Source organism: Castor canadensis, chromosome 15 (assembly GCF_047511655.1).
Source record: "Castor canadensis chromosome 15, mCasCan1.hap1v2, whole genome shotgun sequence".
Taxonomy (NCBI): Eukaryota; Metazoa; Chordata; class Mammalia; order Rodentia; family Castoridae; genus Castor; species Castor canadensis.
The window spans coordinates 73,650,717-73,674,014 of record NC_133400.1 but is presented as its reverse complement, the minus strand read 5'-3'; the positions used below and the strand labels follow the sequence as shown (position 1 = coordinate 73,674,014).

At 40.5% G+C, this 23,298-nt stretch overlaps 1 long non-coding RNA gene across 1 annotated transcript; it reads left to right on the top strand.

Annotated features, from left to right (window-relative positions):
• The first annotated feature begins 5,235 nt into the window (after positions 1 to 5,235).
• LOC141417507 (uncharacterized) lies at positions 5,236 to 22,310 on the top strand. The gene is made up of 3 exons (XR_012442138.1): positions 5,236 to 11,918; positions 13,040 to 13,355; positions 16,985 to 22,310. It is a non-coding gene; the product is annotated as an uncharacterized lncRNA (long non-coding RNA).
• Positions 22,311 to 23,298: the final 988 nt, after the last annotated feature.

Below are 23,298 nucleotides of genomic sequence, written 5' to 3'. Positions count from 1 at the left end.
TTTGAAATAGAAAAAGCAATTGTGAAATATATATGGAAACACAAAAAGACCTCAAACAGCCAAAGCAATTCTGAGCAAAAAACCCAATACTGGAGGCATCACAATGCCCAACTTCAAAGTATACTACAGAGCCTTAACAATAAAAACAGCATCATACTGGCACAAAAACAGACAGGTAGAGCAATGGATCAGAATAGAAGATCCAGACATAAACCTGTACATTTATAGCCAACTGATCTTCAACAAAGGAGCCCAAAACACACAAGGGAGAAAAGACAGTCTCCAACAAATGCTGCTGGAAAAACTGGATATCCACATGTAGAAGACTGCAACTAAATCCCTGTCTTTCACCCTGTACCAAAATCAACTCAAAGTGGATCAAAGACCTTAATATAAAGCTTGAAACTTTTAAATAATTCCAGGAAGCAGTAGAAAATACACTGCAACAGATAGGTATACGGAACAACTTCCTGAACAGCACTCGAAAGGCTCAGCATGAGCAAGGTTAGCCAGGTCCAAAAGACCAAAAATCGTATGTTCTCCTTCATATGCAGACATTAGATCAAGGGTAAACACAAGGGGATTGGACTTTGATCACATGATAAAGCAAGAGCACACAAGGGAGGTATGAGGATAGGTAAAACACCCAAAAAACTAGATAGCATTTTTTGCCCTCAATGCAGAAAAACTAATGCAGATCCTTTAAAGTGACAGAGGCCAATAGGAGAAGGGGACCAGGAACTAGCAAAAAGGTTAGTTTAAGAAGAATTAATTTAGAAGGTAGCACACATGTACAGGAAAGCAATGCAAGTCAACTCCCTGTATAGCTATCCTTATCTCAACTAGAAAAACCCTTGGTCCTTCCTATTATTGCTTATACTCTCTCTTCAACCAAATCAGAGATAAAAGGCAAAACAGTTTCTGCCTGGTAGTGAGGGGGTAAGAGGGAAGAGGGAAAGGGTGGTGTAGATAAGAGAGGGAGCAGGGGGAAGGGGGGAGAAATGACCCAAACATTGTATGCACATATGAATAAAAGTAAAAAAAAAGAAAGGCTCAGCATCTAAGACAAACAATGAGCCAATGGGACTGCATCAAACTAGAGAGCTTCTGCAGGGAGAAAATCTTTGCTAGCTACTCATCTGATAAGGGATTAATATCCAGAATCTACTGGGAACTCAAAAATATAGCCCCCAAAGAATCAACACCCCAATGAAGAAATGGGGACATGAATTAAACAGGGATTTCTCAAAGGAAGAGGTACAAATGGCCAGTAAATACATGAAAAAGTGTTCATAAAAGAGATGCAAATCAAAACAACACTTAGATTTCATCTCACCCAGTTAGAAGAGCCATAATCAAGGGTAATAACAACAACAAATGCTGACGAGAATGAGGTGAAACAGGAACCCTCATACACTACTGGTGGGAATGTAAATTAGTACAACCACTGTGGAAAGCAGTATGAAGATTACTCAAAAAACTAGAGATAGATCTGCCATATGATCCAGGGCATCTACCCAAAGGAACCTAAGACAGGATACAGTAGAGACACCTGTACACCAATGCTCATCACAAAACTATTCACAATAGCCAAGCTCTGGAAACAACCCAGATGCCTTACAACTGATGAATGGATCAAGAAAATGTGGTACATATGCACAATGGAGTTTTACTCAGCCATAAGGAATAATGACATGGTTTGAAGGTAAATGGATGCAGTTGAAGGACATCATGTTAAGTGAAGTAAGCCAGGATCAGAAAGACAAAGGCCACGTTTTCTCTCATATGTGGAAGATAGATCCAAAGATAAACATACACACAAAAACAACCATGATCATACAAACTCAGACGTAAAACATGTTTGTAAACAGTGGAACTACTCTATGGAACTCGGTGAGAGAGGGAAAGGAAAAGAGAAAGATAGAGCATCAGTAATACTGTAAAAGATAAGATATAAGGATGTGTATTGAAAGCTGTTGAAAATGGGGCTGGGAAATAAAGGATTAGTAAGGGAGAACAATGGGAGGCATTGAACAGACCAAATTAAAGCACACCCACAGTGGGCATAGATTGAGACACACCTTTGAACATCAACTTAAAAATTAATAACGAAAACCAGGAGTGTAAAACAGGTACAGTGTGTGAGGTGGGGCTACTAGTGGGAGGGGGGAGAGTGAAGGAAGGAAATTAAGGTGCCGGTATATGGTAGAGGGACTTCATATACCTATATGAAACAGAACTAAGAAATGTCTTGCAATTGCTTTAAGTAGGGTGGGGAGAGGGATGAGAGGAAGAGACAATAAGGGCAATCTAAGATATAAGTCTAATTGGAACTGTCACCACGAATCCCCTCCCATAATAGATATATCCTAATAAAAAATTATTTTAAAAATCCTCTTCTATTTGCTTGATTATTATTTTTGTAGTATCTGCAGAAAGCTCACTTACTCTCCAGTTTGAAATGTGCATTCTTAATAGAAAAAAACTGCTGGTCCCTAGCTTTTTAGCACCACTAGATGGACTCCTCAGGCTCCACCCCTTCTGTCCAGAGCCAATCAGAACCAAGTCTGATTGTTCCACAGCTTTCTGCCCCGCAGCAGGTGGATTGTAGAGTTGGACTTGTAACTACTCTCCGGCCAGCTCCTTGACTTGCAGTTTCATTCCCAGCCCCACCATGACCCAGCACAAAAGGAAGTTCTGTAACATCTTCCTCTTCCACTCCCACTCCCTGAAATTGATCAGTCCTAGTCAACAGGACTTTCTAAGTATGGAGGTTTAAGTAACATGTCAATTACCACTCCATCAATAGTGGTGTTTTTTCAAACCTGCAATCCCAACCTCAGGCTGTTGCAGTCAGTACATACTATAAAAATTTAATAGGTATTAATAACCACTAATGATGGCATCAAGAGTAATGGTAGCACATCACTAATGTGTCCTTTTAAATTGAGTGTCATTGCAAACACAAAAAGGGGATTGGACTTTGAGCACATGATAAAAGTGAGAGCACACAGGGAGGGGTGAGGATAGGTAAGACACCTAAAAAATTAGCTAGCATTTGTTGCCCTTAACACAGAGAAACTAAAGCAGATACCTTAAAAGCAACTGAGGCCAATAGGAAAAGGGGACCAGGAACTAGAGAAAAGGTTATATCAAAAAGAATTAACCTAGAAGGTAACACACATGCACAGGAAATCAATGTGAGTCAACTCCTTGTATAGCTATTCTTATCTCAACCAGCAAAAACCCTTGTTCCTTCCTATTATTGCTTATACTCTCTCTACAACAAAATTAGAGATAAGGGCAAAATAGTTTCTGCTGGGTATTGAGGGGGTGGGGGGGAGAGGGAGGGGGCGGAGTGGGTGGTAAGGGAGGGGGTGGGGGCAGGGGGGAGAAATGACCCAAGCCTTGTATGCACATATGAATAATAAAACAATAAAAAAAGAAAAATAAATATATAAAAATAAAGAGAAAACTGAATACACAGTGGTAAACAAAAAAATAAATAAATAAATAAAATAAATTGAGTGTCACCAACCTTCCAGGTGCTGTGCTAAGCAGCAGGAATCAACGTCCATGAATCTTGGATCATGTCCACAGGCACTGGAAGATTCCTTCTTACAGGCAGGACACATTCCTCTCCAATTTTATTCAGAGATGGTCAAGTAACCTGTCCATTTCCAGGTTTTTATATGATGAATTTGACCATTTGGAAAAAACAAACAACAAAAGAACAACAGCAGAAAAGAAAAACACAGCTCCCAAAATTTAACACAGAAGAGACATTGCAATTATTTGTGGTCAGATGTTGTTGGAGCAGCAGAGTGAAACCGGGCTGCCTAGGGAATAAACATAAGCTGAGCAGTAGGACAGTGAACATTGTCACCTTCCAAAAGGCAAAGACTTTCTGGGAGCAGATGGAAGGAAGAAAATGTGCCTAGGGTGAACCTTGATAGGACAAACAGATTTCTAAACACTGGGGAGAAATAGGAGATGAAAGAAGTTTACACATTACTGCTAATTACATTCTCAACTTTTAGGAGACAAAGTTTGCTTTTAGCTTCTGGAAAGCAAAGGAAGCTGCAGGGGCTGACTGTGCTGTTTGCATCTTCAGGACAATCTCCCCCTCTCTCCCCCTCTCTCCCCCTCCCCAAGGCTGTCTTGCACTGGTCTTGCCAAAACTGCAAATTTACCACAGCAAAAATATCTCTACTGGCTGGTGTTCACATTAAGGGAAGCAAGTAACACCTTAATTAATTGTGTTTTCCTGTGTTTTTCTACCTTCAAAGCTGCTTTGCCTTCATCAGTAGCCTAAGCACTTTTGCATGCTCATTGAGCTGGCCTGCAAAGTTTACAGTGTGAGGTTTGTGAAGGTAGAACATTTCAAAGCCCGGCAAGATGCACACCTGTAATACCAGCACTTGGGAGACTGAGGCAGAAGGATCTCAAGTTCAAGGCCAGCCTGGGCTACACATTAAGAACCTTATTTAAAAAAAAAACAAAAATGAAAGGGAGGGAAGGAGAGAGGCAGGAAGGAAGAAAGGAAGGGAGGGAGGGAGGGAGGAAGGAAGGAAGGAAGGAAAATATTTCAGAAAAGCAAGTCAACTAGGGTTTAATTTCTAATGCTAGTCCTCAGTGGAAGATTTTTGTACATTTATAGGCATTTAATTTTTAGAATAAAAATATAAATGGATTTATTATTTCCATTCTCTTCCTGGCTTTTGTCATTAATTGACATTGAGTATTTACCACAAAAAAGCATAAAACAGTAGGTAGCAACTCACCACTTAGAGGTCAAGTTTCCAGTATTTTTGGAATGAAATAATTCAGAATAGGCGAGTAAATGGCCTGAAGGTGCCCTTAAGTGACAGAAACAAGTCTATTACGAAGCCCGTGCATTTCACTCAGAAACGCAGAGCCTCCCAGTGGCTGGAATGTATGCTAAAAAAAACAAGACCCAAACTAGAACAGGACATTGTGGTACTGGAAGTAAGAGAACAACATTTCATGGGGTCAATTACCTGGAGCCATTGGCTGTAGGGACAAATGGCTGTCCCTACCTCACTATCCTTTCAAAGTATCACAGCTCTTAAATAAAATAAGTACTACTCGTCCTTTTAACATCTTCTCAAAACAAAATCAAATTGTGTGTAGTACGTACTGAACAGTCTGGGTCATGAGTAATGGGTTTTTTGTGGTGGTGGTGGTGGTGGTGGTGGTGGTGCTGGTGTTTTTTTTGAGAAAGGGCCTTGCTGGGCTGGAATTTGAGATCCTCTTGCCTCAGCTTCCTTAAGTGCTGGGATTATAGGTGCTCCCACACCTAGCATGAATTATTAATAATTCAATTTAAAAAGATATTTTGGAAAGACAACTCTTAAAGGGATATAGTTACCTAGATAGGAGTTTGTATGCTATCATTTCTCCAAAGATGATAGGCAAAGCATTACTTCCTATCATTGAACTTGTTACATCCTACCTTATTCATCAGTTAGACATTATACTCTCTACTTTAAAATAGGAAAAATGTAACAAATGGATGTAAGCAATATTTGAATGCTCAGGCCCAGTACAAGACCCTATTGTCTCTTCTGTTATTGATCTTGTCCTCTGCAAGTTTGGTTGAAGAGAAAATAATGAAAGCCCCATTGTTATCATCAGCTTGATCTCTGACCACTCATATCCTCCCTTAATCTCTCTCCCTCCCTTCTCTCTTCTGCTCTCCCTCTCCCCTTCTCTTTCTCTCAGCTCAATTGAACTAAAGAAACTACTCTTCACTGTAGGTAAGTGCAGACGACAAAATTTCAATCTTCCACTGTAAGGCGAGGAAATGTGAGCACTGTGCAGGACTGCAGAAGACACACAAGTTATATGACCAGCACGTCCACCATTCAATTCTATTACATTTTGCATAGTGGTAGAGGTGGAGTGACAAAGAATCTGTCACTAATTGGGCACCTGGCCCATGCCAAGCACTGTCTTTGACAAGGCAAAAGCTATGTAATATGCACTTTGCTCACACAGTAAGAAAGCATGCAGTGTTTTATGAGATCATTTCTGTAGTTCATCCAGCTTGATTCTGTTTGATGTTAACCAGGCACATCTGGTTTTCAATGTGACGGTCACCAGTCATGGTTAGCTGTGACATCTCAAGTGCCTCGCTTCTACTGTTCTGCTTCTGTCTCTGTCTCCCTCTGTCTCTCTCTGTGTGTGTGTCTCTCTCTCTCTCAGATGGCAGAGGATACCCCTTCATGATTAAGTTAGTTCACAAGGTCAAATGATGAGAACCCTGACTCTGCACTAGCTTGCTTTGGACTTCAGTCTCCTCATTCCTCTGGAACAGGATAGCCTGAAGCTCTGTAATTTATCTTCCACCTCTGAAATTCTATGACCTTGTGACCCACTCACACCCTCCATGATTCTGATTATCTTTACTCATGTCTCCTTAATCTGGAATGATGCTGTAATTATCTATATAATTAATCTATATAAGATAGTTTTAAGCTACAAGATGCTGGGGCTCATCAGATAAACTAAATCTGGAGGTGGGGTCCAAATATCATGTTTTGAAAGCTCTCCTGTTGATTCTAATGTAAAACTAGAATGAAGAACTATTTGTCTTCACTAAGGCATTTGGATTTTATCTTTGGCTTTCCACTGGTGACTATTACAAATTATCAGACAGGAGGGTAATGTTCTAAGATCACTGTTCATAGAACCAAGGGAGCGAGAGGCAGGGATGTGATAGGAGTAAGGTAGCCAACGGAAGACATAACTAACATTGCTTGGGTAGACTATTGTAAAGGAACCATCACTTTCTAGGTGCGGAATGCAACACTTCCCAGGGTTGGCTGGTTGAGTTTCACATTACTTAAGAAAAAGAGTGATTGGTTTCCATTGGAATTACTGATTCAACTTAAGCATTTTTGCTATTGTTTTGCTTTTTTTTCAAACTCCTGATCCTCCTGCTTCAGCTTCTCAAGTACTGGGATTAGGCAAGGCACCAGCCCAGCCACACCTCCAGTTTCATAAGACACAGTCGTGGATATAAAGAAAGCTTTATGGTTACACTTTGGGGTCAGTATTGCTGTATTGAACTCTTCCCCAAACACGGCCATGCAGGTATCAGGTGTTAATTCTGGTATAGCACCCCACATGGCATGCCCTCCTTTCTCAGACGCTCTGCTCTTTGGAAAGCCGTCTTGCAAAAGCTAAATCGGAATCCACAATTCCATGCTCTTTTCTCCCCTGACTATGACAGTTTTATCCTTCTTCCGATAGAAAAAGTTAGGTTTAAGGCAATATATGCTCACGACTGAGACTACCATGAAATTCTACAATTACATTTGATGGCTACAGCAAAAGATGAGTTATGACGGGTTAGGTTTGGGGTGAGAAGCCATCTACCCAGTAGGAAGAACTCTGCTGCTAGGGGATTTGAGCCTGTCAACTTCTTTTTAACCTTTAAGAGTTCACTGTTTTAAAAACTGAATGAGGGAGTGTGACAGGATGGTCTCTCGGGTCCCCTTTAGCAGTTAGGCTTTATAGTTTTAGTTCATGTACCTCTAACTGCTTTTTCTTTGGCTGACTTTAAGTGATACTGAAGTTTCTAAGACCATGACCACGTGTTCACCTGTAAGGCAGAGTGCCCACTAGCTTTGTCACAGCAGGGCTCAGAGCCAAGGGCCTCAAAACCCCGACCATATGACTGCATTTTAATTTCACACGAGGGGAAAAATTATTCTTTATATGCCTGGACATGAGAACATCTATTTATTATTTTTCCTAGGTGTGTTCCCTTGGAGCCTCAGTTTAACATCTTCCATCCATGAACAAAACTCTTTCCCCAGCAAGAAATATTGAATATGGGCTGAGTGAGACAAACAACTCCAACACGTTGGTATTAACAGTGTGTCTGCCGCGGCATTTTGAGAAGTGAATTTATTTTTGCTTTAAGTAATTACAGTTTCCCTCCGACAATATGTATAGGTTTCAGTAAACCATCAGTCTTTTTGCTGTGTCAGATATGAACAATTGTGTCTTTAAAAATCAAGACACTAATTCACTCTGATAGCTTCTGAATAAACGTTCACTCTCACAGGCGTTAGCGTGAGATAAATTGATACTTGAATATAAAACAAGCTTTTACAACCTATCATCTTAGTTGGCACGTATTTGTTTTGTTTGGTGCTGAAAAAACACAGGTATAAAAAAGATTCATCTGGCGATGCCAGTGCTCATGATGGAGGGGTTTATGGACATAGGGAAAATCTTGATTTGTAACCACCTCAAAGCATTGGTTTTCTGCTGTTCCTCATCACACTCTTGCAGTGGCACCACAGGAGACACATTGCCTGGGGCACACAGTTCAGCTGCACCAACAGCCAGTGCAGAGAAGTTACCAGGTAACACCGAGACACATTGTCACAACAAAGTGACACAAATGCCCTCTGCTTCTGTCCCCAGCAGGAAGGCTCTAACACAAAAAGACCAGCTTAGCATAAGACATTGAGTCACCTCATGGCAAGAAAAAATGATGTCTGCTGAAATGACTGCACTTTTGGGGGGGCGGGAGGCAACTTTTGCAACGAGATGTTATTTAAGCTGTTCTTGCAAGTGGTAGATAATTCACACCAGTGGTGTCCAACTGCAGTTTTCACTAACTCTTCTTTCTTCTTAAAATGATCAGACTGGGGGTCAGAAGTGGCTCAAGCATAGAGGGTATGCCTAGCAAGCGTGAGGCCCTGAGGTCAAGCCTCAGTACTGCCAAAAATGAAAAGGTCAGACTTCATTTCTCCTGATTCATTTACATTATTTTATTTACAAAGGGATTTGTTGGTTCAGATATAAAAGTCAATCATTCACTCAATACATATTTAGTGAGCATCTCTGTTTATGTATAGGCTCTATTTCAGATGTAAGGCCCTCCTGAGCCTCCCTTCTAAGGGAGAGGAAAATTGAAAAGCAAGTAAGTAGACTGGGAATGTCGCTCATTGGTAGAGTGCTTAACTAGCATGCAAAGTCCTGGGTTCGATCCTCAGCCCTACACATGCACACACACACACACAAGTGAAAGAGGTGGCGAGTCAGAGTCAAATGGTGATACATGCAATAGTAAAATAAAGCCAGGACTGGGGACCAGCCGTGCTTCAATCAAGTACTATTATAAATAAAGAATCAAAGGAAGCCTCACCAAGCAGATAGTACTTAGGCAATGGATTGATGAAACTAAGGAGCAAGTGGTACATCTGTTTGGGGAAAAGTGAAGGGGTTTTGCTGGTAACGGAGGTGTTGAGCACTGACAGGTTCTCAGACTATATCAGAAGTAGAAATGACAGGATTTTCCTCCAGATTGGGGCTGGAGTATAAGTGAAAAGTTCTTTGGAGGTATCCTCACCTTTGGCTCAAACAACTGAAGGATGGAGTTGTCATTTCCTGGCACAGAGAAGACTGTGAATTAGGAAAGGGTAGAATGAGGAACTCTGTTTCAGAGCTGGGAAGTCTGAAATATTTGTTGGGCAACTGCATCTTAAGTCTGGAGTTCAGGGACAAAGGAAAGAGCTACTGTGAGGCAGACGGGGGTAAATAAGGAGAAGACGGACTCCTGTAACCAAGGGCAGCTTGCTGGGGATGATGCGATGATTAACAAATCAAGTGTCACAGACATGTCCAGTCAATGAAGCCTGGGAACTGACCAGAGGATTTAGCCATGCAAGGCCTCCGGGGACTTTTACAAAAGCTGTATCTGTAACCCAGTGCAGTGTCTCAAACCTATAATCCTTGAGAGGAGGATAGAGGAGGATTGCAGTTTGAGATCAGCCCAGACAAAAAGTTAGTGAGACCCTATCTCAAAGAATAAGCTGAACATGGTGTTACATGGCTGTGGTCCCAGTTATTTGAGAGGGGTAGGTAAGAGGATCATGGTCCTAGGCCAGCCCTGGGCAAAAGTGCAAGACTCAATATGAAAAATAGCCTAAGGTAAAAAAGGACTGGAGGTATGGCTCAAGCAGTAGAGTGCTTGCCTAGTAAGTACAGGGTCCTGTGTTCAAAACCCCAGTTACCTCCCTCACCCCTCAAAAAAAGCTGTATCAGTGGTTGAGCAGGGTGGTGGCTCGGCTGGAGTGGGTTCAAGAGGGAATGGAAGGAAAGACATCAGAGCTGGTCCTTGCAACTCTGTTGATGAGCTTCTGTATAAAAGGAACCAGAGAAGGGAGGATGGCTGGAGTGGGAGGTTGGATGAGATGTTTTTATCAAGATAGGAAACAGAGTGGGGCACTTGTGTGCCCTTGGAAAGGCTCCAAAGCAGGAAGAAAATGATGACTTACAAGGAGAAGGAGGAACTGATGGGACAATTGAATTGACTCAGGAAGAAGGGTACATAGGCAGAGGTGGGCTCCCTGGAGCGGGAGATGGTCAGTTGTTGTGTGGTCACACGAGGGAAGGTTTGTGTCTGTGGTCATATGCAGGCAGGTGAATGCTTACGTACATGCTGGGAAACATTGTCTTATGATTGCTTCTGTTTTCTCAGGCAAATAAGTTGACAAAGACAGAATCTTCATTTGAGACTTTGGGTCTGAGTTAGACGGCTCACACCTGTAATCCTAGCTACATGGGAGGCAGAGATTGGGGAGATCATGGATTGAGGCCAGCCTAGGCCAAAAAAAATTTTCAACCAATAAAAAGCTGAGCTTAGTGGTGAAAGCCTGTCATCCCAGCTACCTGAGGAGTGTAAATAGGAGGATGATAGTTTGGGCTGGCTCAGACATAAACAAAAAGCAATGAAAGCAAAAAGGGCTGGAGGTGTGGCTCAAGTGGTAGAGTGCCTGCCTAGCATGCAAGGCCTTGGGTTCAAACCCCAGTACCACCACTGGGGTTTGGGATGGGAAGGAGGCATTAAAGACTTGAGGAGAGAATGAAGTTTGAAATGCATTGCTATAGTTTGGATGTTCAGTGTTCCCCAAAGTTCCTTATGTTACTGGTATGGTCCCCAGCGTGGTACGATAGGGAGATGTTGGAATCTGTGAGAGGTGGAGCCTAGCAGGAGGTTCTTAGGTCATATGGGGAGGTATGCCATAGAAGGGGATTGGGGGACCCCAATCTGTGAGTTTCTCTCCTCTTCCTGGCTCAGATGTGAGCAGTTTCTCTGACCTGCGTTCCCATTACCATCCTCCATTGTCCCCAGAGACCTAAAGTGACAGGAACTTCCAGTATCGTGGACTAAAACGAAACTTTTATGAGTTAATCCCTCTGGCATTTTGCAGTAGTAATGTGAAGCTGACTCATACATGCCTGTAAGGAAAATGAGTGACAAATGGCCTTGGCCTGGGAAATGTAGAGCTGGTGAGTGGCTCAAGGTCACGGCTTTGGTGTGCAACCAGCAGCTGTGTATGTCTGTGTTCTGGCCACAGATGCTTACCTGGGCAGAGGACGTGGAGAGTCAGAACTGACGAGAGTGGTTTTCTGCCAGGTGAATGGAATGGAGGAGCAGGCGACAGAGGTGAAGCGATATGCGGTGTGATTACAATGAACCTCCCAGGTTGGGGGTGGGAGAGGGCATGAGAGGAGTGAGCACAGACAGAAGGGAAGGGGTGATGGATCGGAGGTCTGCACAGGATCAAAAGTTCCTGAAGCCATGCTTGTGGGAGTTCATCATGACATGAAATCATTATCTGATTTTTGGCTTTTATTTTCGGGTGGTCCTGGGGTTTGATCTCAGGGCTTCATATTGCAAAGCAGGCACTCTACCACTTGAGCCACACCTCCAGTCCATTTTGTTCTGGTTCTTTTTTGGAGGCAGAGAGGAAGGTCTCATGAACTATTTGCCTGGGCTGGCCTTGAACCATAATCCTATTCATCTCCCAAGTAGTTAGGATTACAGGCATGAGCCACCAGCACCCACCGATTGTCTGTTTTGATGAAAGGTAAGCATATTCATTACTGAAACTGATTTCACTTTGCATTTACTTAATTAAGTTCTCACCCATTAAAATTAGTTAAATTATGCAAAAAGGACCATAGCTTTGAACATTAGTATGCATTCTTTCACTTACAATTATGAAATGAATATATTAGTATATAATCTAAAAACAATTAGTGATTGCTAGAGTACAGCTCAGTAATTGGTCTCTTGTAAAGTAATAAATTGCCAACGACAGAATTAAACCATCCTGAGCACTTTTAAAATATTCATGCATCTTTGCAATCCCAGTGGTTTGGGGAAATGACAAGGTACGGAATGCACGTCTCTGCCTATTTTGTAAATCACTTTAATTTTGCTAAATTGCTGAAAAGGGATTCGCGGCAGTTAAGAAACTTTTCAAAAACCTAATTGATAAAATTGCATTATATGAAACTGATGCTAGAGCTATTGAAATGCTTGACTTTCATAAAATTTTGTCTGTTACATTTCAGAATTGCTATCTGTGAATGGGGAATTAGCTACTCATGACCTGATCCAATGACCTTTCACTCTGGCTTCTCTGACTGTCTTATTTTAACTTTTGGCTTCATTAAATAAAACATGAATATAGACCACACACCTACAGGGGGCCCTACAGACAAAGTCAATGCACAGTTTAATCATGGTAACTGAGCTTGGCTGGTTGCAGGAGGCCCTGTGGCCAACTAAATAAGCTATTGTTAATCAACTGGTTGATTGACGAGGCCATAGACAATTAAATTGTTCTTTATACCTCCCTTACATATTTCTATAAATTCTATCTGATAGCACTTTTGGCTGAAGGTCTCAGGATCCAATGTTTCTGGAAGCTGTTCAATTCACAAATCCTGGTTTGTTTTGCTTCATGTTCTTCTTCTGTGTTTAGATGAGCTCTACCACATTTAATTGGTCTAAGGGAATTTTCCTTTAAGTAGCACCATCAGAGTTGAAGTTTTGTATAAATTTGAAAGCATTAAAAGCACATTTAAAAAGTATCATGATTTTTTAGGTCTGCTGAGGTCCTGGTCAGTGTAAGATGACTCCGTGTTTGCATCTATTTATCAGTTACACAAGTCTGTGACCTCAGTCTTTTGTCTTTTACAGTCTGTACAACTGACATGTGTTGGAGATGAAGTTAAAAAGCATTCACATTTATTCCTGAGGTTCTGCAGCCAAGACCTATCGATCCAAATTCTCTTCCCTTTAAATGAGATTAACCTGGAGCTCTGGGTTCAATTATCTACCTGGCTGCAGCTGGTTCTACTTGAACTTCTACCTTGACACTTTGCTTAGACACAGGTCTTTGGAAAGTTAGTATCTGCACAGAGCATATCTCACCATCCCCTTCCTGTTGGAATTATAGGAAAGCAAAACTACACACCGTCCTCTATCTTCACACATCATGTGTTCCTGAAAATAGGTGAGGAAATTGAAAATTAAACTTCTATGTTGCAAGGGATTTCTACAGAGAAAAAAATTAAATCCTTAATGACATTTCACCTATAATCGTCAGTGACATAGTTTTAGTATGCGGATGGATTCTTCAATTTTATTCTTTCTTCATAGACATCATAGTTCTAATGTGTGTTCAGGTGATGTTAGACATCTACTGTTGAGCAGTCTATACTCACAAGAAATACCAGAACTTTGCTTGTTCTGTTTTCCCTTTGTTTCTGTAAGATAATGCATACGCCATAGAGTATTTGTGTGCTCATGTATACCTCACTGTACAGTCGAAGATGGTAATGTCCCAACATGAGCCACTGATGCCCGAGGAGCAAAGTATGACTCACACTAATGATCAATGTCAGACAATGGTAGTTACATGAAAGCAAGACTAGCACCTAAAGTAGGATTACTTACACACTTTTTAAAGCAAATCCTATAGATAATGGAAGGGAAAAAGTTGAAGGGGAACTAGGACACAATGGCTAATGGCTAAAGTTCACCTTCCAAGTTCACTGAGTGGTGGGTAAGAAGCATGGCTCAGAACTTCATCACATTTGAATTCTGTTTTGTGTTGTTTAGGGTAGCATCTGGTAACAATTTGGGCCCATTTTATGGGTATGTGTCTCAGTTGGCTGATTGATTGACTTGCAAATGGGAAACCAATAGTTATAGTAATTAAAAAGAAACAAAACCTGAGTTTAAATCTATGCTCACCACTAAAGGCAGAAAATGACCCATCCTTGGGAGTTACTCCTGCAATATTTCTGTGCTAAGCATTAGGTATTGGGGTGTCTGCACTTTCCTGGGGTTTATGCACATTTATAAATCCTGCTTTTATAAATCTCATCATAGAGATTGAAAATATTTGCCCAATTCTTTGTGAAAAAGTATTGAAGATGGAAATGTAGCTAAAGCTATCATTAATTAATTGGAAAACAATTCATAAGACCTTGGTCAGAGATAAGGAAAGACAGAGTGACTGTCTTTGTGGTGGGATGTTTACATTTTTAGGACAGATTTCACTAGGGAGATAAGTCATCTCCCTCTCTTACCTACAATGCTTTGCGTTACAGAAATAGTCACTTCAGCTTGTGCCCCATTTAAAAAACTCAAAGGATCAAATGCAAGTGTAGATACATTCCTTGAGTTATGATTGTTTCAAGAGTCAGTCAAATAATACAGCCAGCCACACACTACCTGACAATGGTTCAGTCAGCAAGGACCTCATAGAAGACATTCAATATGAAGCAGCGGGAGATTTGTGTAGGTCTGACATCAACCTTGCTGGCTCAGGTGTTTAGCCAGAGGGAGGTTTGGTGTTCAAGAAGCCCAAGAATGAACTTTGAGGACAATGAAGGGTGAGCCTAGAGGTAGGAACATTTGTTAAGGGAAAGAATAAACACCCCTGCAGGAAGCGAGTGTTCTGAGGGTGTTCCCAGAGAAGTGACATGGTCTGAGGATTTTGTCCATTTTCTCCAGGGCATTGCTCAATCTCTGTGCTAATTAGTCATGCAAAACACAGCATTTTGGTTGGCTGTGCCTGCAATGTTCTGATTGGTCATATCCTAATCCTCACATCATCCGTTTTCTGGGTTGTCCTGCTTTACCTTCTTTCCACCCTTTAAGGCCACAGGGAGGTGGTAATGGAGGTTTCTAGGGACCCTTCTGTCTCAGTTCATATTATTATGGAAATGAAATGTTGCCTGCTGGTGTTGTAACCCTCCTAACCTACCTGTGCTCGCAGTCATGTACAGTATAGAACCCACAGAAGTGTATGTGCATAATACTATACTTTCATTGTCTTAGACTTTATGTTTCTACAACAAAGTTCACGGTAGGAGACCATGCCCTCTTACACTGACAGCAGCTCACATGTCCTGTTTACTTGCACCAAGAGGCCACATTGGGCGACTGACCTAGACATCCAGGTTTGTGTAAGTTCACTCCATGATCTTTGCCCAAGGACAAATCACCTAATGACAAATTTCTTACAATGTATCTTGGCTGTTAAGTGATGCATGACTGTATTCTCCCTTACGGAAATTGCATTCCCTTGAAGTAAAGTTGTAATAATATGCTGGCTAATGAATTGACTTCTAGATGCAGTAAACATCCTTATTCACTCTTGATCTTAGATATATAACCTAAAGGAAGAGTATGAAACTAGATAATCACTCAGATTTCTTGCTTTCAAAATTCAAATTGTGGGCTAGGGGCATGGCTCAAGTGGTAAAGTGCCTGCCTAGCAAATGAAGGCCCAGAGTTCAAACACCATACCTCAAAAAAAAAAAAAAAAAACAAACAACTGAATTGTAAGTCACTAGGCATGGTGGCCCATTCCTATAATCCTAGCTGCACAGGAGGCAGAGATGGAGGATGGTAGTTTGAGGTTAGCCCAGGCCAAAAAGTTAGTGTGATCCTAGTTCAAAACACAATCTGGGCATGGTGAGGCACACAGAATCCCAGCTGTGTGAGAGGTGGAGCTGTGAGGATCATGGTCCAGGGCTGCCCCTGGTAAAAATGTGAGACCTACCTGGAAAAAAAAAAAACTAAAAGCAAAAAGGGCTGGAGTGTGTGACTAAAGTGGTAGAGCACTTGCCTAACAAGTGAAGGCCCTGAATTCCAACTCCAGTACCACCCCCCACTGAAAATTTAAATCATGCAGATAAAAGTGGGGTGCACCTGGGTGTTGGTTCCTATGCACAAAACAAAATCACCCATCAACATTTTTATTGACTTTGCTTTTCAGAGCAGTTTTAGGCTCACAACAAAATTGAGCAGCCAGGGAAGAGATTTCTCACACATTCCCTCCCTCCCCCCTCACCCCCAATGTATCTTGTCTCTCAATGTCGACATCCCCCTCCAAAGTGGTATTTTTGTGACAGCCATTGAACCTATGTTGATACATCGTTATCACCCAGCGTCCATAGTTCACCTTAGGGTTTGCTCTTAGTATCATACAGTCTAGGAGTGTTCACAAATGTATAATGACATGTAGTTTTGCACAGAGTAATTTCAATGCCATGAACGTCCTCTGTACTCTACCTGTTCATCTTTTCCTCCCCACCATCCCCTGGCAACCACTGAGCTTTTTCTGTCTCCATAGTTCTTCCTGTTCTAGAATGACACATACTTGGGGTCATACAGCATAGAGCCTTTTTATGACTGCCTTCTAAATAATATGCATTAAAGTTTTCTCCATGTCTTTTCATGACTTGATAGTTCATTTCTTGTTAATGCTGAATAATATTCCATTGTGTGAATCTATCACAAGTTTTGGCTAGTATGGAGTTTCTGTAAACATCCATGGGCAGGTGTTTTCATGGCCATAAGTTTTTAGCTCTTTTGAGCAAATTCTAAGGAGTGTGGATCATAAAGTAAGAGCATGTCAAACTGTCTTCCAAAGTGGCTGCTCCATTTTGCATTCTCACCAGTAACTAATGAGTGTTCCAATTCCACTAAATCCTCACCACATTTGGTGTTGGGATGGTTCTGGGTTTTGGCTTTTCTAATAGGTGTATTGTGGTATCTCCTTGTTGTTTTATTTGCATTTCCCTAATAACATATGATGTGAGCAGTATAGTCTTGTATATATTCTAGATTACTCTGAAGCCTGAAGGTGAATGCTATGATGTCCAGAGCTGTCTGACCATGGAAACATGCCAATAACAGGCACAAGAAATTTACTGTCAGTCTTGTGACTGCAACTTGTCCTTCTTGGAGCAGCAAGCAGGCAAGTCATAGCTTTAGTTCACATTCTCTTTATGTTTTAAACCAATTTAGACTGCAATACCATGTCAATTCAATAGTCTCAAGAGCAAAATTGTTTTAGAAGGTGGGGCGGCCTGAATTTCACCAATAGCCAGACCATTATCCAGGGAAAAATCAGATTCAGTCACTATAATACATAGGCTCTTGCTTTTCCAGCTGCCTCTCTAATTATCTCCTCACCGGCTCTGACACGTGGTAGAATTAGAGGAGCTGGACCAGCAGCTTTGCCCTTCACCACCAACAACCTCAACAACTGGAGATACAGCATCCTGTTCTCGGGGACAGAGCTGCCTGATGGTCCCCCAGGACACTCACCATCTTGGTCTCTGCAGTCACCATTAGCTCCAGCGCTCACTCCTCAACTCAGTGCCTGGAAGTTTAACTTAAAGCAGAATTGTCCCTGTCACCTCTCTTCCTCTCCTATCTGTCTGATCTCACTGCACTGTTCTCTCCTGGCAGCTTAAATTGCTGTGTCTGGAGTGAGGCATTTCTATTTCCTGCAGACATTCTTTGAGTTTTATAATTCATGATATGTTTTTTATTTTTGTAAGACTTATATATTTTAAGGTATATGAGGTGATGTTTTGATATATATAAAAACATAATATGCATAAAGATACAGAGATATGTAGAGAGAGACAGAGAAAGAGAAATGATTGCCATGGTAAAGCACATGTGTGTGTATGTGTATACATGATGAGAACACTTATAATACACTCTCAAAAGCAAATTTTGAGTGAGTGTGTAGTTCGGTACTATTAGCTCTAGGTACCATGCTGTTCATTTGATCTCTAGAACTTACTCATTTATATAACTGAAGCTTTGATCCCTTGACCATTACCTCCCCATTAAAGCACCTAAACTGAAATCTCTAGATGAGGATACTGATGTAGGGGAGTAGATTTGAAGGTGAGTGACCTCCCCAGGGAGAGTCTCAGAAGGAAGCAAATTGGAGTGACATAGGCTCCTCTCCACAGTTCCTTTACAGACTTGACCTCTGAAAATCCAGGAAAGAGTCTCATTCATCTTTGTATCTGCATGTAGCTCTTGGGAAGTACTTGATAAATATTTGTGGAGCTGAAAAGGACAGAGTCATATACAGTTGAAGCAGGGATACATGACCATCAGCTAGCAACTAAGTATAATTAATGAGGGAGCAATGGAAAAAGGATGGAAATCAGACATTTTACCCCTTCTTTTCTTTTCAAATACCTGCTGTATTCCCATGTGAAGCTGTGTGCTTATATAAGTCATTCATTAGCAGAATCAGTTCTAAATGGAGCTGTCTTTTCAGTCACTGGCATAGAAGAATTGGTGCAACCATGCTCAGTGGGTTATTTGTGGAAGCAAAGGTGCCCAGATGAAATGGATATTTCCAAGAGTCATTCCACAAATGGAAAATGTTGTTTGCTCTTTGAAATGTGCTCGCATGTTTTTACGATTGTACCCCGGGGGTGACAGTGTAGGAGAAAGAAACCTTCAGTGCAGGTGCAGGGTGGCTGTGAGTCTCCAGCTATTGGAAAATAAATTGCTCTCTCCTGATGCTGACTTCTGTTCACCATCTGCCTTTTCTTTACAGATAATAATAATAATAATAATAATAATAGCTGACATTGTAGTGACCTTCCCTCCTTGACTTCTAGCAGTCATGTACCCCTCTTATTTCTCACTTTGTGGCTGATAAAATGGATATCTTCACATCTTGATCAGGACATGCTTTTTTTGTTCTAAAAATGCATTCCTTTGAAAGTCTGATGTCTCCTACTCATCCAAAAGGATTGTCACCTGTGTGCACATACCTCTGACCCTACCGGTGAGTTGCTTTTCAGAGAAAGCCCTTTCTGAAAGACAAAGGCTCCATGTTAAGTGTGCTTGGTAAGAGGAAATATGATTGCACAGTAGCCATAGTAGCCAAGGAGCCCTTTCAGATGAGGAGATGGACTGAGGGACCAGCGGGATTGGTAAACACTTTTCACTTTTCACCTGCTCACTGGGGTGCAGCAGAGAGAGGAGTTATGTGAGCTCTCAGAGGTTGACGCTCTGAACCACTGCAAGCCAAACAAGTGGCTTAAATCCAGGACAGCTGAATGGAAACATACAAAGTTCAGGCTCAGGTTCATTTTGTATGTGTTCATTCTCTGAAAAGGCATGACTTCTGTTACTGACAGGTCCTCTTTTAGACTGGGGGAGGGAGGTAATGATCTTTATTTTAAAAGTATTTCTTATTCCTAAAAATGTAATTTGATATCAAACTAGTAATTATTAAGATGCTAGGAGCTAGGAACTTTTTGATTTTTTTTGAAAAATTTTTGTTTTTAACTTTTAAAGGAATGTACAACTAAAATGTTAGCCAGGTTGACATTTGGGATCCAGTTCTCCAGCTGCTGTAGCAGGATGGCATGCCTCCCCTATTCCCTATCCTGTAAGCCTCTCGATAATGTGAGAGACAAGGCTCCTCTTAATACCATCTTACTTAAATATTCCCAGCTGCACAGGAGTCCTTTGGTATCTTCAGGGGATTGTTACTGGGACCACCCCAAACCCCACTGTTACCCAAATCTGAGGATGCTCCTCTTCCATATGTAACATGACCTCTCTGCATATAATCTGTATGCCGCGCTCCCTTGTATTTTACAGAAACTCTTGATGACTTACAACATCTAATACAATGGAAATGCTGTTCATTACACTGCATTATTTAGGGAGTAATGACAAGAAAACATCTACACAACTTTGGTACAGACCCAGTTTTTATTTGTCATATATTTTTGATCCACACTTGGTTGAATCCTCAGATGCAGCAGAAACAGACATGGAGGTCCGACTGTGTTTAGTAGGAAATAGACTGAGTCAGGAATTCTAGCTTTTAGAGTTGGCATTGCCTCTGTCAAGCTTTCTTACTTTGGGGACTATTTAACCCCTCTGAACCTTGGTTTTGCCAACTTGTAAAATATAACAGGATAATACTATCTAGCAACATCGTTTGATGGTCATCTGCAATAAAGTATGTCAGAGTAGGTCTTAAAACTTTGAAGTGTTATATAAGTGTTTTATGTTTAAGACAAGATACAAATGCAGAAAATAGATTGTGTAAGTGCTGGAGGGAGAAGGATGTTTGTTTTTGATCTCTAAATTGCATTACTTTGAAATTTTTTCCATTACTGATGTTTTTATAACAAAGAGTTATAAAAAAAAGAAAGAAAAGAAAAAGAAAGGAAGGAAGCAGCACAGCTGTAGGCGGCCATTAGTACAAGTTAGAATATGTGTCTAAAAATGGAAGTGTCACATCTCTGTCCTAAGGGGTCAATATCCACAGACATTAAAGAAAAACAAAATTCAAAATTCTATCTGTGAATACAAACCAGTCTTGAAATGTTCTTATACTGGCTATGATCAGGCAATAAAAGTATCCATCTTTAGTCATCTTTTTATGCCACGTTTTTTTGGTTCTTTTTAAATAAAAATCTAACTTTTGATTTGATTGCCCTGTGAAAGAAACTGGAGCATACAAACAGCTAAGAAATTTTCCCCATGACTTGGATTTTATTTACTTTTGGAAAACCTGAAATAAATATTATCCAGTAATTGCTCAACAATTATTAGGTATCTCTTATGAAATATTCTCTTTGTGATTATATGTCATTAATTCTCACAACTTTTTGGTAGATTTCTTAGGATTTTTTCAGAGACAAGATTAAACAGGCAACAATGCACAATCTTTGGTGGTATTTTTAGCAGAATTGCAAAAAGGAATTCAATCAAGTTTGAAATTGTTTTGGGTAACTTCCCAAACATTTCCACCTGTCTTACATAGATGTCCCAGCAGAAGCTCAGAGTCGCTTACTTAACTCTGTGACTCATTATTTTACCAGGCTGACACCTGTATGACATTAAACTTTAGGATTAGATTTGATCATAACTCAGGTCTGACCTCATTCAGTAACCATCAAAAAGAATCCCAAGACTGGATGTAGGCTGAGCATCTGCCTGGATTTCTTTTCTCCTTTCTCCATTTTATCACAATTATGTTAATTTTGGCTCTTTCTAGGGGAAATAAGTGAGATGTACTACTCTTGAATAGACAGTTATACCTATAATCGGGCATCTGGAATTATGTGCCTGGGTTTGAAATTTAGGGACCGTGTTTAGTATGTTGTTTTTGACATCCTGCTTACCTTTTCCTTAGCATGTGGCAGAGTAAAGCAGATCCTGTGCAAACAGACAGATGTGACCGAGAGGATTTTCTTAGTATTTCTTTAAGTGTAATAAATACTTTTAAGTTACTTTTGTGTCCAACTAGTTTTTGCACTTTTTGTGCAAGAATAGTTCTGCTAGTTGTAAATCAGTCTGTGTTTGGAAACTTTTAATGAAGATTATTGATATATAACATAATTTACCCAGTAAACTGCACCCACTTAAAATGTACAAATGTATATATCCATCATACCAGTAACAAACAACCAAATCAAGTTGTAGAAACTTTCCTTCACCCAGAAAATCCCCTGCTGCAGACTCTCAGCCAATGGTTACCTCTTCCCACCTCACCACTGCCCTGACCTCTAGCACTATTGATTAATTTGTTTAGAGCATCATATCATCAGAATCACTCAGGGCATAGTCCACGTTTGACTTCTGATCACATGATACTTTTAGAGTCATCAATTTGTGACATTAGTAGGCTCATTTTTATCACTGAAATGTGTCACATTTTATGAATAGACCACAGTTCACCTTTGTTGACATCTGAGTGGTGTGTACTTTGGGACTGTTATACCTAAAACTATTCTGCATTTTCAGCCCAAGTTTTGGTTCAAGATATGTTTTCATTGCTCTTGGGTGAATACTCATAAGGGCATGTATAACTTTACAAGAAATCTCCAAACCATTTTCCACAGTGATGAGGCCATTACACTCCTCTGTGTAATGTGTGGGAGTTTCAGTGGCTCCACATACTTGGTGGCTATTTTGTCAGTTCTTTTTTTTTAATGAAAGACTATAGGTATTTTGTCATGGTTTTAACTCATTTTCCTAATGACTAATGATTCTGAGCACCTGTGTTTGGTTACGATCCATCCACATACCACCTTCTGTGCCTTGTCTGCCCCTCCCTTCTCCTCCTTTACCTGATTATCTTCATGTTACAGATTGGCAAGACTTCTTTACGCATCAGCAAGTGAATCTTTTGCCAGACACATGTTCTGCACATATTTTCTCCACATGTAGAGGAAAATTTATAATTTCCAATGACTAAATTCAAAAAGGAGAATGGTTTACATTTTCATTTGTCTTTCTTTCTTTTTTTGCAGTACTGGGGTTTGAACTCAGGGCCTACACCTTGAGCCACTCCACTAACCCTTTTTTTTCTGTTAGGTATTTTCAAGATAGGGTCTCGCAAGCTATTTGCCTAGGCTGGTTTCAAACCACAATCCTCCTGCTCTCTGCCGCCTGAGTAGCTAGGATTACAGAAGTGACCCACTGGCACCTGGCTACATTTTCATTTTCTTAAAAGCATTATTTGAGAAGCAAGAGCTTTTCCTTTTAATGAAGTCCATTTTATTCAAGTTTTCCTTTATGGCCAGTGTTTTTATTTTGCTTTTCTCCTAAGAATAATTTTTATACCTTAGAGTCAAAAGAATTTTTCTTCCTGTCTTGCTTGGAAATACAATTTATTCCTGTGTATTAACCCAGTATGATTCCACATTGTTAAATTCAGTTACTAATTCTCATTAATTTTTAGTATATTTCTTAGGGTTTTCTTCATAGATAATCTTTATCCCTGTAAATAGAAACCACTGACATGACTTTAGTTGGTTTTAATAACAAATGAATGCTCAACTCAAATAATTAATTTGGAAGTATTTGCTTCTTATTTCTGCAAGAGTTTACATGGCATTGATATTAGTTTTTCTTAACTAATAGAATTCACCAGTGAAATCATCTGAGTTTAGTCCTCTATTGGGGAACACTTATTATTGTAGATTCAAAGTCTTTAGTAAACATAAAGTCATTCAATTTTCTATTTCCTCATGTAATTTTTGATACATTGTACATTTCAAAGAACATATCCATCTCTTCCCAATTACTAAATGAATTAGAATAAGTTCTTCCATTACTCTCTCCTTAAGGGCTATAGTGAATTCCTT